This window comes from Leptodactylus fuscus, chromosome 2, assembly GCF_031893055.1.
Source record: "Leptodactylus fuscus isolate aLepFus1 chromosome 2, aLepFus1.hap2, whole genome shotgun sequence".
Taxonomy (NCBI): domain Eukaryota; kingdom Metazoa; phylum Chordata; class Amphibia; order Anura; family Leptodactylidae; genus Leptodactylus; species Leptodactylus fuscus.
In genome coordinates, this window is record NC_134266.1 from 256,385,044 (window position 1) to 256,399,443 (window position 14,400).

Below are 14,400 nucleotides of genomic sequence, written 5' to 3' on the forward strand. Positions count from 1 at the left end.
GATCCTAGGAATCTATCTATAAAACATAGTGTAGAACACTTTCAAGGCTCCTAGGATCCTATCTATAAAACATAGTGTATAATACTGTCAGGGCTCCTAGGAACCTATCTATAAAACGTAGTGTAGAACACTGTCAGGGCTCCTAGGAACTTATCTATAAAACATAGTGTAGAACACTGTCAGGGCTCCTAGGAACCTACCTATAAAACATAGTGTAGAACACTGTCAGGGCTCATAGGAAACTATCTATAAAACATAGTATAGAACACTCTCAGGACTCCTAGGAACCTATCTATAAAACATAGTGTAGAACACTGTCAGGGCTCCTAGGAACCTACCTATAAAACATAGTGTAGAACACTGTCAGGGCTCATAGGAAATTATCTATAAAACATAGTATAGAACACTCTCAGGACTCCTAGGAACCTATCTATAAAACATAGTGTAGAACACTGTCAGGGCTCCTAGGAACCTATCTATAAAACATAGTGTAGAACACTGTCAGGGTTCCTAGGAACCTATCTATAAAACATAGTGTAGAACACTGTAAGAGCTCCTAGGAACCTATCTATAAAACATAGTGTAGAACACTGTCAGGACTCCTAGGAACCTATCTATAAAACATAGTGTAGAATACTGTCAGGGCTCCTAGGAACCTATCTATAAAACATAGTGTATAACACTGTCAGGGCTCCTAGGAACCTATCTATAAAACATAGTGTAGAACACTGTCAGAGCTCTTAGGAACCTATCTATAAAACATAGTGTAGAACACTATCAGGGCTCCTAGGAACCTATCTATAAAACATAGTGTAGAACACTGTCAGGGCTCATAGGAAACTATCTATAAAACATAGTGTAGAACACTGTTAGGGATCCTAGGAATCTATCTATAAAACATAGTGTAGAACACTTTCAAGGCTCCTAGGATCCTATCTATAAAACATAGTGTATAATACTGTCAGGGCTCCTAGGAACCTATCTATAAAACGTAGTGTAGAACACTGTCAGGGCTCCTAGGAACTTATCTATAAAACATAGTGTAGAACACTGTCAGGGCTCCTAGGAACCTACCTATAAAACATAGTGTAGAACACTGTCAGGGCTCATAGGAAACTATCTATAAAACATAGTATAGAACACTGTCAGGGTTCCTAGGAACCTATCTATAAAACATAGTGTATAACACTGTCAGGGCTCCTAGGAACCTATCTATAAAACATAGTGTAGAACACTGTCAGAGCTCCTAGGAACCTATCTATAAAACATAGTGTAGAACACTATCAGGGCTCCTAGGAACCTATCTATAAAACATAGTGTATAATACTGTCAGGGCTCCTAGGAACCTATCTATAAAACATAGTGTAGAACACTGTCAGGGCTCATAGGAAACTCTCTATAAAACATAGTGTAGAACACTGTTAGGGATCCTAGGAATCTATCTATAAAACATAGTGTAGGACACTATCAGGGCTCCTAGGAACCTATCTATAAAACATAGTGTATAATACTGTCAGGGCTCCTAGGAACCTATCTATAAAACATAGTGTAGAACACTGTCAGAGCTCCTAGGAACCTATCTATAAAACATAGTGTAGAACACTATCAGGGCTCCTAGGAACCTATCTATAAAACATAGTGTAGAACACTGTCAGGGCTCATAGGAAACTATCTATAAAACATAGTGTAGAACACTGTTAGGGATCCTAGGAATCTATCTATAAAACATAGTGTAGAACACTTTCAAGGCTCCTAGGATCCTATCTATAAAACATAGTGTATAATACTGTCAGGGCTCCTAGGAACCTATCTATAAAACGTAGTGTAGAACACTGTCAGGGCTCCTAGGAACTTATCTATAAAACATAGTGTAGAACACTGTCAGGGCTCCTAGGAACTTACCTATAAAACATAGTGTAGAACACTGTCAGGGCTCATAGGAACCTATCTATAAAACATAGTGTAGAACACTCTCAGGACTCCTAGGAACCTATCCATAAATCATAGTGTAGAACACTGTCAGGGCTCCTAGGAACCTATCTATAAAACATAGTGTAGAACACTGTCAGGGTTCCTGGGAACCTATCTATAAAACATAGTGTATAACACTGTCAGGGCTCCTAGGAACCTATCTATAAAACATAGTGTAGAACACTGTCAGAGCTCCTAGGAACCTATCTATAAAACATAGTGTAGAACACTATCAGGGCTCCTAGGAACCTATCTATAAAACATAGTGTATAATACTGTCAGGGCTCCTAGGAACCTATCTATAAAACATAGTGTAGAACACTATCAGGGCTCATAGGAAACTATCTATAAAACATAGTGTAGAACACTGTTAGGGATCCTAGGAATCTATCTATAAAACATAGTGTAGGACACTATCAGGGCTCCTAGGAACCTATCTATAAAACATAGTGTATAATACTGTCAGGGCTCCTAGGAACCTATCTATAAAACATAGTGTAGAACACTGTCAGGACTTCTAGGAACCTATCTATAATACATAGTGTATAATACTGTCAGGGCTCCTAGGAACCTATCTATAAAACATAGTGTATAATACTGTCAGGGCTCCTAGGAACCTATCTATAAAACATAGTGTAGAACACTGTCAGGGCTCATAGGAAACTATCTATAAAACATAGTGTATAATACTGTCAGGGCTCCTAGGAACTTATCTATAAAACATAGTGTAGAACACTGTCAGGGCTCATAGGAAACTATCTATAAAACATAGTGTAGAACACTGTCAGGGATCCTAGGAATCTATCTATAAAACATAGTGTAGAACACTTTCAAGGCTCCTAGGATCCTATCTATAAAACATAGTGTATAATACTGTCAGGACTCCCAGGAACCTATCTATAAATCGTAGTGTAGAACACTGTCAGGGCTCCTTGGAACCTATCTATAAAACATAGTGTATAATACTGTCAGGGCTCCTAGGAACCTATCTATAAAACATAGTGTAGAACACTGTCAGGGCTCATAGGAAACTATCTATAAAACATAGTGTATAATACTGTCAGGGCTCCTAGGAACGTATCTATAAAACATAGTATAGAACACTGTCAGGGTTCCTTGGAACCTATCTATAAAACATAGTGTAGAACACTGTCAGGGCTCCTAGGAACCTATCTATAAAACATAGTGTAGAACACTGTCAGGGCTCCTAGGAATCTATCTATAAAACATAGTGTAGAACACTGTCAGGGCTCCTAGGAACCTATCTATAAAACATAGTGTAGAACACTGTCAGGGCTCCTAGGAACCTATCTATAAAACATAGTGTAGAACACTGTCAGGGTTCCTTGGAACCTATCTATAAAACATAGTGTAGAACACTGTCAGGGCTCCTAGGAACCTATCTATAAAACATAGTGTAGAACACTGTCAGGGCTCCTAGGAATCTATCTATAAAACATAGTGTAGAACACTGTCAGGGCTCCTAGGAACCTATCTATAAAACATAGTGTAGAACACTGTCAGGGCTCCTAGGAACCTATCTATAAAACATAGTGTAGAACAGTGTCAGGGCTCCTAGGAATTTATCTATAAAACATAGTGTAGAACACTGTCAGGGCTCCTAGGAACCTATCTATAAAACATAGTGTATAACACTGTCAGGACTCCTAGGAACCTATCTATAAAACATAGTGTATAACACTGTCAGGGCTCCTAGGAACCTATCTATAAAACATAGTGTAGAATACTGTCAGAGCTCCTAGGAACCTATCTATAAAACATAGTGTAGAACACTGTCAGGACTCCTAGGAACCTATCTATAAAACATAGTGTAGGATACTGTCAGGGCTCCTAGGAACCTATCTATAAAACATAGTGTATAACACTGTCAGGGCTCCTAGGAACCTATCTATAAAACATAGTGTAGAACACTGTCAGAGCTCCTAGGAACCTATCTATAAAACATAGTGTAGAACACTATCAGGGCTCCTAGGAACCTATCTATAAAACATAGTGTAGAACACTGTCAGGGCTCATAGGAAACTATCTATAAAACATAGTGTAGAACACTGTTAGGGATCCTAGGAATCTATCTATAAAACATAGTGTAGAACACTTTCAAGGCTCCTAGGATCCTATCTATAAAACATAGTGTATAACACTGTCAGGGCTCCTAGGAACTTATCTATAAAACATAGTGTAGAACACTGTCAGGGCTCCTAGGAACCTACCTATAAAACATAGTGTAGAACACTGTCAGGGCTCATAGGAAACTATCTATAAAACATAGTATAGAACACTCTCAGGACTCCTAGGAACCTATCTATAAAACATAGTGTAGAACACTGTCAGGGCTCCTAGGAACCTATCTATAAAACATAGTGTAGAACACTGTCAGGGTTCCTAGGAACCTATCTATAAAACATAGTGTATAACACTGTCAGGGCTCCTAGGAACCTATCTATAAAACATAGTGTAGAACACTGTCAGAGCTCCTAGGAACCTATCTATAAAACATAGTGTAGAACACTATTAGGGCTCCTAGGAACCTATCTATAAAACATAGTGTATAATACTGTCAGGGCTCCTAGGAACCTATCTATAAAACATAGTGTAGAACACTGTCAGGGCTCGTAGGAAACTATCTATAAAACATAGTGTAGAACACTGTTAGGGATCCTAGGAATCTATCTATAAAACATAGTGTAGGACACTATCAGGGCTCCTAGGAACCTATCTATAAAACATAGTGTATAATACTGTCAGGGCTCCTAGGAACCTATCTATAAAACATAGTGTAGAACACTGTCAGGACTTCTAGGAACCTATCTATAAAACATAGTGTATAATACTGTCAGGGCTCCTAGGAACCTATCTATAAAACATAGTGTATAATACTGTCAGGGCTCCTAGGAACCTATCTATAAAACATAGTGTAGAACACTGTCAGGGCTCATAGGAAACTATCTATAAAACATAGTGTATAATACTGTCAGGGCTCCTAGGAACTTATCTATAAAACATAGTGTAGAACACTGTCAGGGCTCATAGGAAACTATCTATAAAACATAGTGTAGAACACTGTCAGGGCTCATAGGAAACTATCTATAAAACATAGTGTAGAACACTTTCAAGGCTCCTAGGATCCTATCTATAAAACGTAGTGTATAATACTGTCAGGGCTCCTAGGAACCTATCTATAAAACGTAGTGTAGAACACTGTCAGGGCTCCTAGGAACCTATCTATAAAACATAGTGTATAATACTGTCAGGGCTCCTAGGAACCTATCTATAAAACATAGTGTAGAACACTGTCAGGGCTCATAGGAAACTATCTATAAAACATAGTGTATAATACTGTCAGGGCTCCTAGGAACGTATCTATAAAACATAGTATAGAACACTGTCAGGGCTCCTAAGGAACCTATCTATAAAACATAGTGTAGAACACTGTCAGGGTTCCTTGGAACCTATCTATAAAACATAGTGTAGAACACTGTCAGGGCTCCTAGGAACCTATCTATAAAACATAGTGTAGAACACTGTCAGGGCTCCTAGGAATCTATCTATAAAACATAGTGTAGAACACTGTCAGGGCTCCTAGGAACCTATCTATAAAACATAGTGTAGAACACTGTCAGGGCTCCTAGGAACCTATCTATAAAACATAGTGTAGAACAGTGTCAGGGCTCCTAGGAATTTATCTATAAAACATAGTGTAGAACACTGTCAGGGCTCCTAGGAACCTATCTATAAAACATAGTGTATAACACTGTCAGGACTCCTAGGAACCTATCTATAAAACATAGTGTATAACACTGTCAGGGCTCCTAGGAACCTATCTATAAAACATAGTGTAGAATACTGTCAGAGCTCCTAGGAACCTATCTATAAAACATAGTGTAGAACACTGTCAGGACTCCTAGGAACCTATCTATAAAACATAGTGTAGGATACTGTCAGGGCTCCTAGGAACCTATCTATAAAACATAGTGTATAACACTGTCAGGGCTCCTAGGAACCTATCTATAAAACATAGTGTAGAACACTGTCAGAGCTCCTAGGAACCTATCTATAAAACATAGTGTAGAACACTATCAGGGCTCCTAGGAACCTATCTATAAAACATAGTGTAGAACACTGTCAGGGCTCATAGGAAACTATCTATAAAACATAGTGTAGAACACTGTTAGGGATCCTAGGAATCTATCTATAAAACATAGTGTAGAACACTTTCAAGGCTCCTAGGATCCTATCTATAAAACATAGTGTATAACACTGTCAGGGCTCCTAGGAACTTATCTATAAAACATAGTGTAGAACACTGTCAGGGCTCCTAGGAACCTACCTATAAAACATAGTGTAGAACACTGTCAGGGCTCATAGGAAACTATCTATAAAACATAGTATAGAACACTCTCAGGACTCCTAGGAACCTATCTATAAAACATAGTGTAGAACACTGTCAGGGCTCCTAGGAACCTATCTATAAAACATAGTGTAGAACACTGTCAGGGTTCCTAGGAACCTATCTATAAAACATAGTGTATAACACTGTCAGGGCTCCTAGGAACCTATCTATAAAACATAGTGTAGAACACTGTCAGAGCTCCTAGGAACCTATCTATAAAACATAGTGTAGAACACTATCAGGGCTCCTAGGAACCTATCTATAAAACATAGTGTATAATACTGTCAGGGCTCCTAGGAACCTATCTATAAAACATAGTGTAGAACACTGTCAGGGCTCGTAGGAAACTATCTATAAAACATAGTGTAGAACACTGTTAGGGATCCTAGGAATCTATCTATAAAACATAGTGTAGGACACTATCAGGGCTCCTAGGAACCTATCTATAAAACATAGTGTATAATACTGTCAGGGCTCCTAGGAACCTATCTATAAAACATAGTGTAGAACACTGTCAGGACTTCTAGGAACCTATCTATAAAACATAGTGTATAATACTGTCAGGGCTCCTAGGAACCTATCTATAAAACATAGTGTATAATACTGTCAGGGCTCCTAGGAACCTATCTATAAAACATAGTGTAGAACACTGTCAGGGCTCATAGGAAACTATCTATAAAACATAGTGTATAATACTGTCAGGGCTCCTAGGAACTTATCTATAAAACATAGTGTAGAACACTGTCAGGGCTCATAGGAAACTATCTATAAAACATAGTGTAGAACACTGTCAGGGCTCATAGGAAACTATCTATAAAACATAGTGTAGAACACTTTCAAGGCTCCTAGGATCCTATTTATAAAACGTAGTGTATAATACTGTCAGGGCTCCTAGGAACCTATCTATAAAACGTAGTGTAGAACACTGTCAGGGCTCCTAGGAACCTATCTATAAAACATAGTGTATAATACTGTCAGGGCTCCTAGGAACCTATCTATAAAACATAGTGTAGAACACTGTCAGGGCTCATAGGAAACTATCTATAAAACATAGTGTAGAACACTGTTAGGGATCCTAGGAATCTATCTATAAAACATAGTGTAGAACACTTTCAAGGCTCCTAGGATCCTATCTATAAAACATAGTGGATAATACTGTCAGGGCTCCTAGGAACCTATCTATAAAACGTAGTGTAGAACACTGTCAGGGCTCCTAGGAACTTATCTATAAAACATAGTGTAGAACACTGTCAGGGCTCCTAGGAACCTACCTATAAAACATAGTGTAGAACACTGTCAGGGCTCATAGGAAACTATCTATAAAACATAGTATAGATCACTCTCAGGACTCCTAGGAACCTATCTATAAAACATAGTGTAGAACACTGTCAGGGCTCCTAGGAACCTACCTATAAAACATAGTGTAGAACACTGTCAGGGCTCATAGGAAATTATCTATAAAACATAGTATAGAACACTCTCAGGACTCCTAGGAACCTATCTATAAAACATAGTGTAGAACACTGTCAGGGCTCCTAGGAACCTATCTATAAAACATAGTGTAGAACACTGTCAGGGTTCCTAGGAACCTATCTATAAAACATAGTGTAGAACACTGTCAGAGCTCCTAGGAACCTATCTATAAAACATAGTGTAGAACACTGTCCGGACTCCTAGGAACCTATCTATAAAACATAGTGTAGAATACTGTCAGGGCTCCTAGGAACCTATCTATAAAACATAGTGTATAACACTGTCAGGGCTCCTAGGAACCTATCTATAAAACATAGTGTAGAATACTGTCAGAGCTCCTAGGAACCTATCTATAAAACATAGTGTAGAACACTGTCAGGACTCCTAGGAACCTATCTATAAAACATAGTGTAGGATACTGTCAGGGCTCCTAGGAACCTATCTATAAAACATAGTGTATAACACTGTCAGGGCTCCTAGGAACCTATCTATAAAACATAGTGTAGAACACTGTCAGAGCTCCTAGGAACCTATCTATAAAACATAGTGTAGAACACTATCAGGGCTCCTAGGAACCTATCTATAAAACATAGTGTAGAACACTGTCAGGGCTCATAGGAAACTATCTATAAAACATAGTGTAGAACACTGTTAGGGATCCTAGGAATCTATCTATAAAACATAGTGTAGAACACTTTCAAGGCTCCTAGGATCCTATCTATAAAACATAGTGTATAACACTGTCAGGGCTCCTAGGAACTTATCTATAAAACATAGTGTAGAACACTGTCAGGGCTCCTAGGAACCTACCTATAAAACATAGTGTAGAACACTGTCAGGGCTCATAGGAAACTATCTATAAAACATAGTATAGAACACTCTCAGGACTCCTAGGAACCTATCTATAAAACATAGTGTAGAACACTGTCAGGGCTCCTAGGAACATATCTATAAAACATAGTGTAGAACACTGTCAGGGTTCCTAGGAACCTATCTATAAAACATAGTGTATAACACTGTCAGGGCTCCTAGGAACCTATCTATAAAACATAGTGTAGAACACTGTCAGAGCTCCTAGGAACCTATCTATAAAACATAGTGTAGAACACTATCAGGGCTCCTAGGAACCTATCTATAAAACATAGTGTATAATACTGTCAGGGCTCCTAGGAACCTATCTATAAAACATAGTGTAGAACACTGTCAGGGCTCGTAGGAAACTATCTATAAAACATAGTGTAGAACACTGTTAGGGATCCTAGGAATCTATCTATAAAACATAGTGTAGGACACTATCAGGGCTCCTAGGAACCTATCTATAAAACATAGTGTATAATACTGTGAGGGCTCCTAGGAACCTATCTATAAAACATAGTGTAGAACACTGTCAGGACTTCTAGGAACCTATCTATAAAACATAGTGTATAATACTGTCAGGGCTCCTAGGAACCTATCTATAAAACATAGTGTATAATACTGTCAGGGCTCCTAGGAACCTATCTATAAAACATAGTGTAGAACACTGTCAGGGCTCATAGGAAACTATCTATAAAACATAGTGTATAATACTGTCAGGGCTCCTAGGAACTTATCTATAAAACATAGTGTAGAACACTGTCAGGGCTCATAGGAAACTATCTATAAAACATAGTGTAGAACACTGTCAGGGCTCATAGGAAACTATCTATAAAACATAGTGTAGAACACTTTCAAGGCTCCTAGGATCCTATCTATAAAACGTAGTGTATAATACTGTCAGGGCTCCTAGGAACCTATCTATAAAACGTAGTGTAGAACACTGTCAGGGCTCCTAGGAACCTATCTATAAAACATAGTGTATAATACTGTCAGGGCTCCTAGGAACCTATCTATAAAACATAGTGTAGAACACTGTCAGGGCTCATAGGAAACTATCTATAAAACATAGTGTAGAACACTGTTAGGGATCCAAGGAATCTATCTATAAAACATAGTGTAGAACACTTTCAAGGCTCCTAGGATCCTATCTATAAAACATAGTGGATAATACTGTCAGGGCTCCTAGGAACCTATCTATAAAACGTAGTGTAGAACACTGTCAGGGCTCCTAGGAACTTATCTATAAAACATAGTGTAGAACACTGTCAGGGCTCCTAGGAACCTACCTATAAAACATAGTGTAGAACACTGTCAGGGCTCATAGGAAACTATCTATAAAACATAGTATAGATCACTCTCAGGACTCCTAGGAACCTATCTATAAAACATAGTGTAGAACACTGTCAGGGCTCCTAGGAACCTACCTATAAAACATAGTGTAGAACACTGTCAGGGCTCATAGGAAATTATCTATAAAACATAGTATAGAACACTCTCAGGACTCCTAGGAACCTATCTATAAAACATAGTGTAGAACACTGTCAGGGCTCCTAGGAACCTAGCTATAAAACATAGTGTAGAACACTGCCAGGGTTCCTAGGAACCTATCTATAAAACATAGTGTAGAACACTGTCAGAGCTCCTAGGAACCTATCTATAAAACATAGTGTAGAACACTGTCCGGACTCCTAGGAACCTATCTATAAAACATAGTGTAGAATACTGTCAGGGCTCCTAGGAACCTATCTATAAAACATAGTGTATAACACTGTCAGGGCTCCTAGGAACCTATCTATAAAACATAGTGTAGAACACTGTCAGAGCTCCTAGGAACCTATCTATAAAACATAGTGTAGAACACTATCAGGGCTCCTAGGAACCTATCTATAAAACATAGTGTATAATACTGTCAGGGCTCCTAGGAACCTATCTATAAAACATAGTGTAGAACACTGTCAGGGCTCATAGGAAACTATCTATAAAACATAGTGTAGAACACTGTTAGGGATCCTAGGAATCTATCTATAAAACATAGTGTAGGACACTATCAGGGCTCCTAGGAACCTATCTATAAAACATAGTGTATAATACTGTCAGGGCTCCTAGGAACCTATCTTTAAAACATAGTGTAGAACACTGTCAGAGCTCCTAGGAACCTATCTATAAAACATAGTGTAGAACACTATCAGGGCTCCTAGGAACCTATCTATAAAACATAGTGTAGAACACTGTCAGGGCTCCTAGGAACTTACCTATAAAACATAGTGTAGAACACTGTCAGGGCTCATAGGAACCTATCTATAAAACATAGTGTAGAACACTGTTAGGGATCCTAGGAATCTATCTATAAAACATAGTGTAGAACACTTTCAAGGCTCCTAGGATCCTATCTATAAAACATAGTGTATAATACTGTCAGGGCTCCTAGGAACCTATCTATAAAACGTAGTGTAGAACACTGTCAGGGCTCCTAGGAACTTATCTATAAAACATAGTGTAGAACACTGTCAGGGCTCCTAGGAACTTACCTATAAAACATAGTGTAGAACACTGTCAGGGCTCATAGGAACCTATCTATAAAACATAGTGTAGAACACTCTCAGGACTCCTAGGAACCTATCCATAAATCATAGTGTAGAACACTGTCAGGGCTCCTAGGAACCTATCTATAAAACATAGTGTAGAACACTGTCAGGGTTCCTGGGAACCTATCTATAAAACATAGTGTATAACACTGTCAGGGCTCCTAGGAACCTATCTATAAAACATAGTGTAGAACACTGTCAGAGCTCCTAGGAACCTATCTATAAAACATAGTGTAGAACACTATCAGGGCTCCTAGGAACCTATCTATAAAACATAGTGTATAATACTGTCAGGGCTCCTAGGAACCTATCTATAAAACATAGTGTAGAACACTGTCAGGGCTCATAGGAAACTATCTATAAAACATAGTGTAGAACACTGTTAGGGATCCTAGGAATCTATCTATAAAACATAGTGTAGGACACTATCAGGGCTCCTAGGAACCTATCTATAAAACATAGTGTATAATACTGTTAGGGCTCCTAGGAACCTATCTATAAAACATAGTGTAGAACACTGTCAGGACTTCTAGGAACCTATCTATAATACATAGTGTATAATACTGTCAGGGCTCCTAGGAACCTATCTATAAAACATAGTGTATAATACTGTCAGGGCTCCTAGGAACCTATCTATAAAACATAGTGTAGAACACTGTCAGGGCTCATAGGAAACTATCTATAAAACATAGTGTATAATACTGTCAGGGCTCCTAGGAACTTATCTATAAAACATAGTGTAGAACACTGTCAGGGCTCATAGGAAACTATCTATAAAACATAGTGTAGAACACTGTCAGGGATCCTAGGAATCTATCTATAAAACATAGTGTAGAACACTTTCAAGGCTCCTAGGATCCTATCTATAAAACATAGTGTATAATACTGTCAGGACTCCCAGGAACCTATCTATAAAACGTAGTGTAGAACACTGTCAGGGCTCCTTGGAACCTATCTATAAAACATAGTGTATAATACTGTCAGGGCTCCTAGGAACCTATCTATAAAACATAGTGTAGAACACTGTCAGGGCTCATAGGAAACTATCTATAAAACATAGTGTATAATACTGTCAGGGCTCCTAGGAACGTATCTATAAAACATAGTATAGAACACTGTCAGGGCTCCTAAGGAACCTATCTATAAAACATAGTGTAGAACACTGTCAGGGTTCCTTGGAACCTATCTATAAAACATAGTGTAGAACACTGTCAGGGCTCCTAGGAACCTATCTATAAAACATAGTGTAGAACACTGTCAGGGCTCCTAGGAATCTATCTATAAAACATAGTGTAGAACACTGTCAGGGCTCCTAGGAACCTATCTATAAAACATAGTGTAGAACACTGTCAGGGCTCCTAGGAACCTATCTATAAAACATAGTGTAGAACAGTGTCAGGGCTCCTAGGAATTTATCTATAAAACATAGTGTAGAACACTGTCAGGGCTCCTAGGAACCTATCTATAAAACATACTGTATAACACTGTCAGGACTCCTAGGAACCTATCTATAAAACATAGTGTATAACACTGTCAGGGCTCCTAGGAACCTATCTATAAAACATAGTGTAGAATACTGTCAGAGCTCCTAGGAACCTATCTATAAAACATAGTGTAGAACACTGTCAGGACTCCTAGGAACCTATCTATAAAACATAGTGTAGGATACTGTCAGGGCTCCTAGGAACCTATCTATAAAACATAGTGTATAACACTGTCAGGGCTCCTAGGAACCTATCTATAAAACATAGTGTAGAACACTGTCAGAGCTCCTAGGAACCTATCTATAAAACATAGTGTAGAACACTATCAGGGCTCCTAGGAACCTATCTATAAAACATAGTGTAGAACACTGTCAGGGCTCATAGGAAACTATCTATAAAACATAGTGTAGAACACTGTTAGGGATCCTAGGAATCTATCTATAAAACATAGTGTAGAACACTTTCAAGGCTCCTAGGATCCTATCTATAAAACATAGTGTATAACACTGTCAGGGCTCCTAGGAACTTATCTATAAAACATAGTGTAGAACACTGTCAGGGCTCCTAGGAACCTACCTATAAAACATAGTGTAGAACACTGTCAGGGCTCATATGAAACTATCTATAAAACATAGTATAGAACACTCTCAGGACTCCTAGGAACCTATCTATAAAACATAGTGTAGAACACTGTCAGGGCTCCTAGGAACCTATCTATAAAACATAGTGTAGAACACTGTCAGGGTTCCTAGGAACCTATCTATAAAACATAGTGTATAACACTGTCAGGGCTCCTAGGAACCTATCTATAAAACATAGTGTAGAACACTATCAGGGCTCCTAGGAACCTATCTATAAAACATAGTGTATAATACTGTCAGGGCTCCTAGGAACCTATCTATAAAACATAGTGTAGAACACTGTCAGGGCTCGTAGGAAACTATCTATAAAACATAGTGTAGAACACTGTCAGGGCTCCTAGGAACCTACCTATAAAACATAGTGTAGAACACTGTCAGGGCTCCTAGGAACCTATCTATAAAACATAGTGTATAATACTGTCAGGGCTCCTAGGAACCTATCTATAAAACATAGTGTAGAACACTGTCAGGACTTCTAGGAACCTATCTATAAAACATAGTGTATAATACTGTCAGGGCTCCTAGGAACCTATCTATAAAACATAGTGTATAATACTGTCAGGGCTCCTAGGAACCTATCTATAAAACATAGTGTAGAACACTGTCAGGGCTCATAGGAAACTATCTATAAAACATAGTGTATAATACTGTCAGGGCTCCTAGGAACTTATCTATAAAACATAGTGTAGAACACTGTCAGGGCTCATAGGAAACTATCTATAAAACATAGTGTAGAACACTTTCAAGGCTCCTAGGATCCTATCTATAAAACGTAGTGTATAATACTGTCAGGGCTCCTAGGAACCTATCTATAAAACGTAGTGTAGAACACTGTCAGGGCTCCTAGGAACCTATCTATAAAACATAGTGTAGAACACTGTCAGGGCTCATAGGAAACTATCTATAAAACATAGTGTAGAACACTGTTAGGGATCCTAGGAATCTATCTATAAAACATAGTGTAGAACACTTTCAAG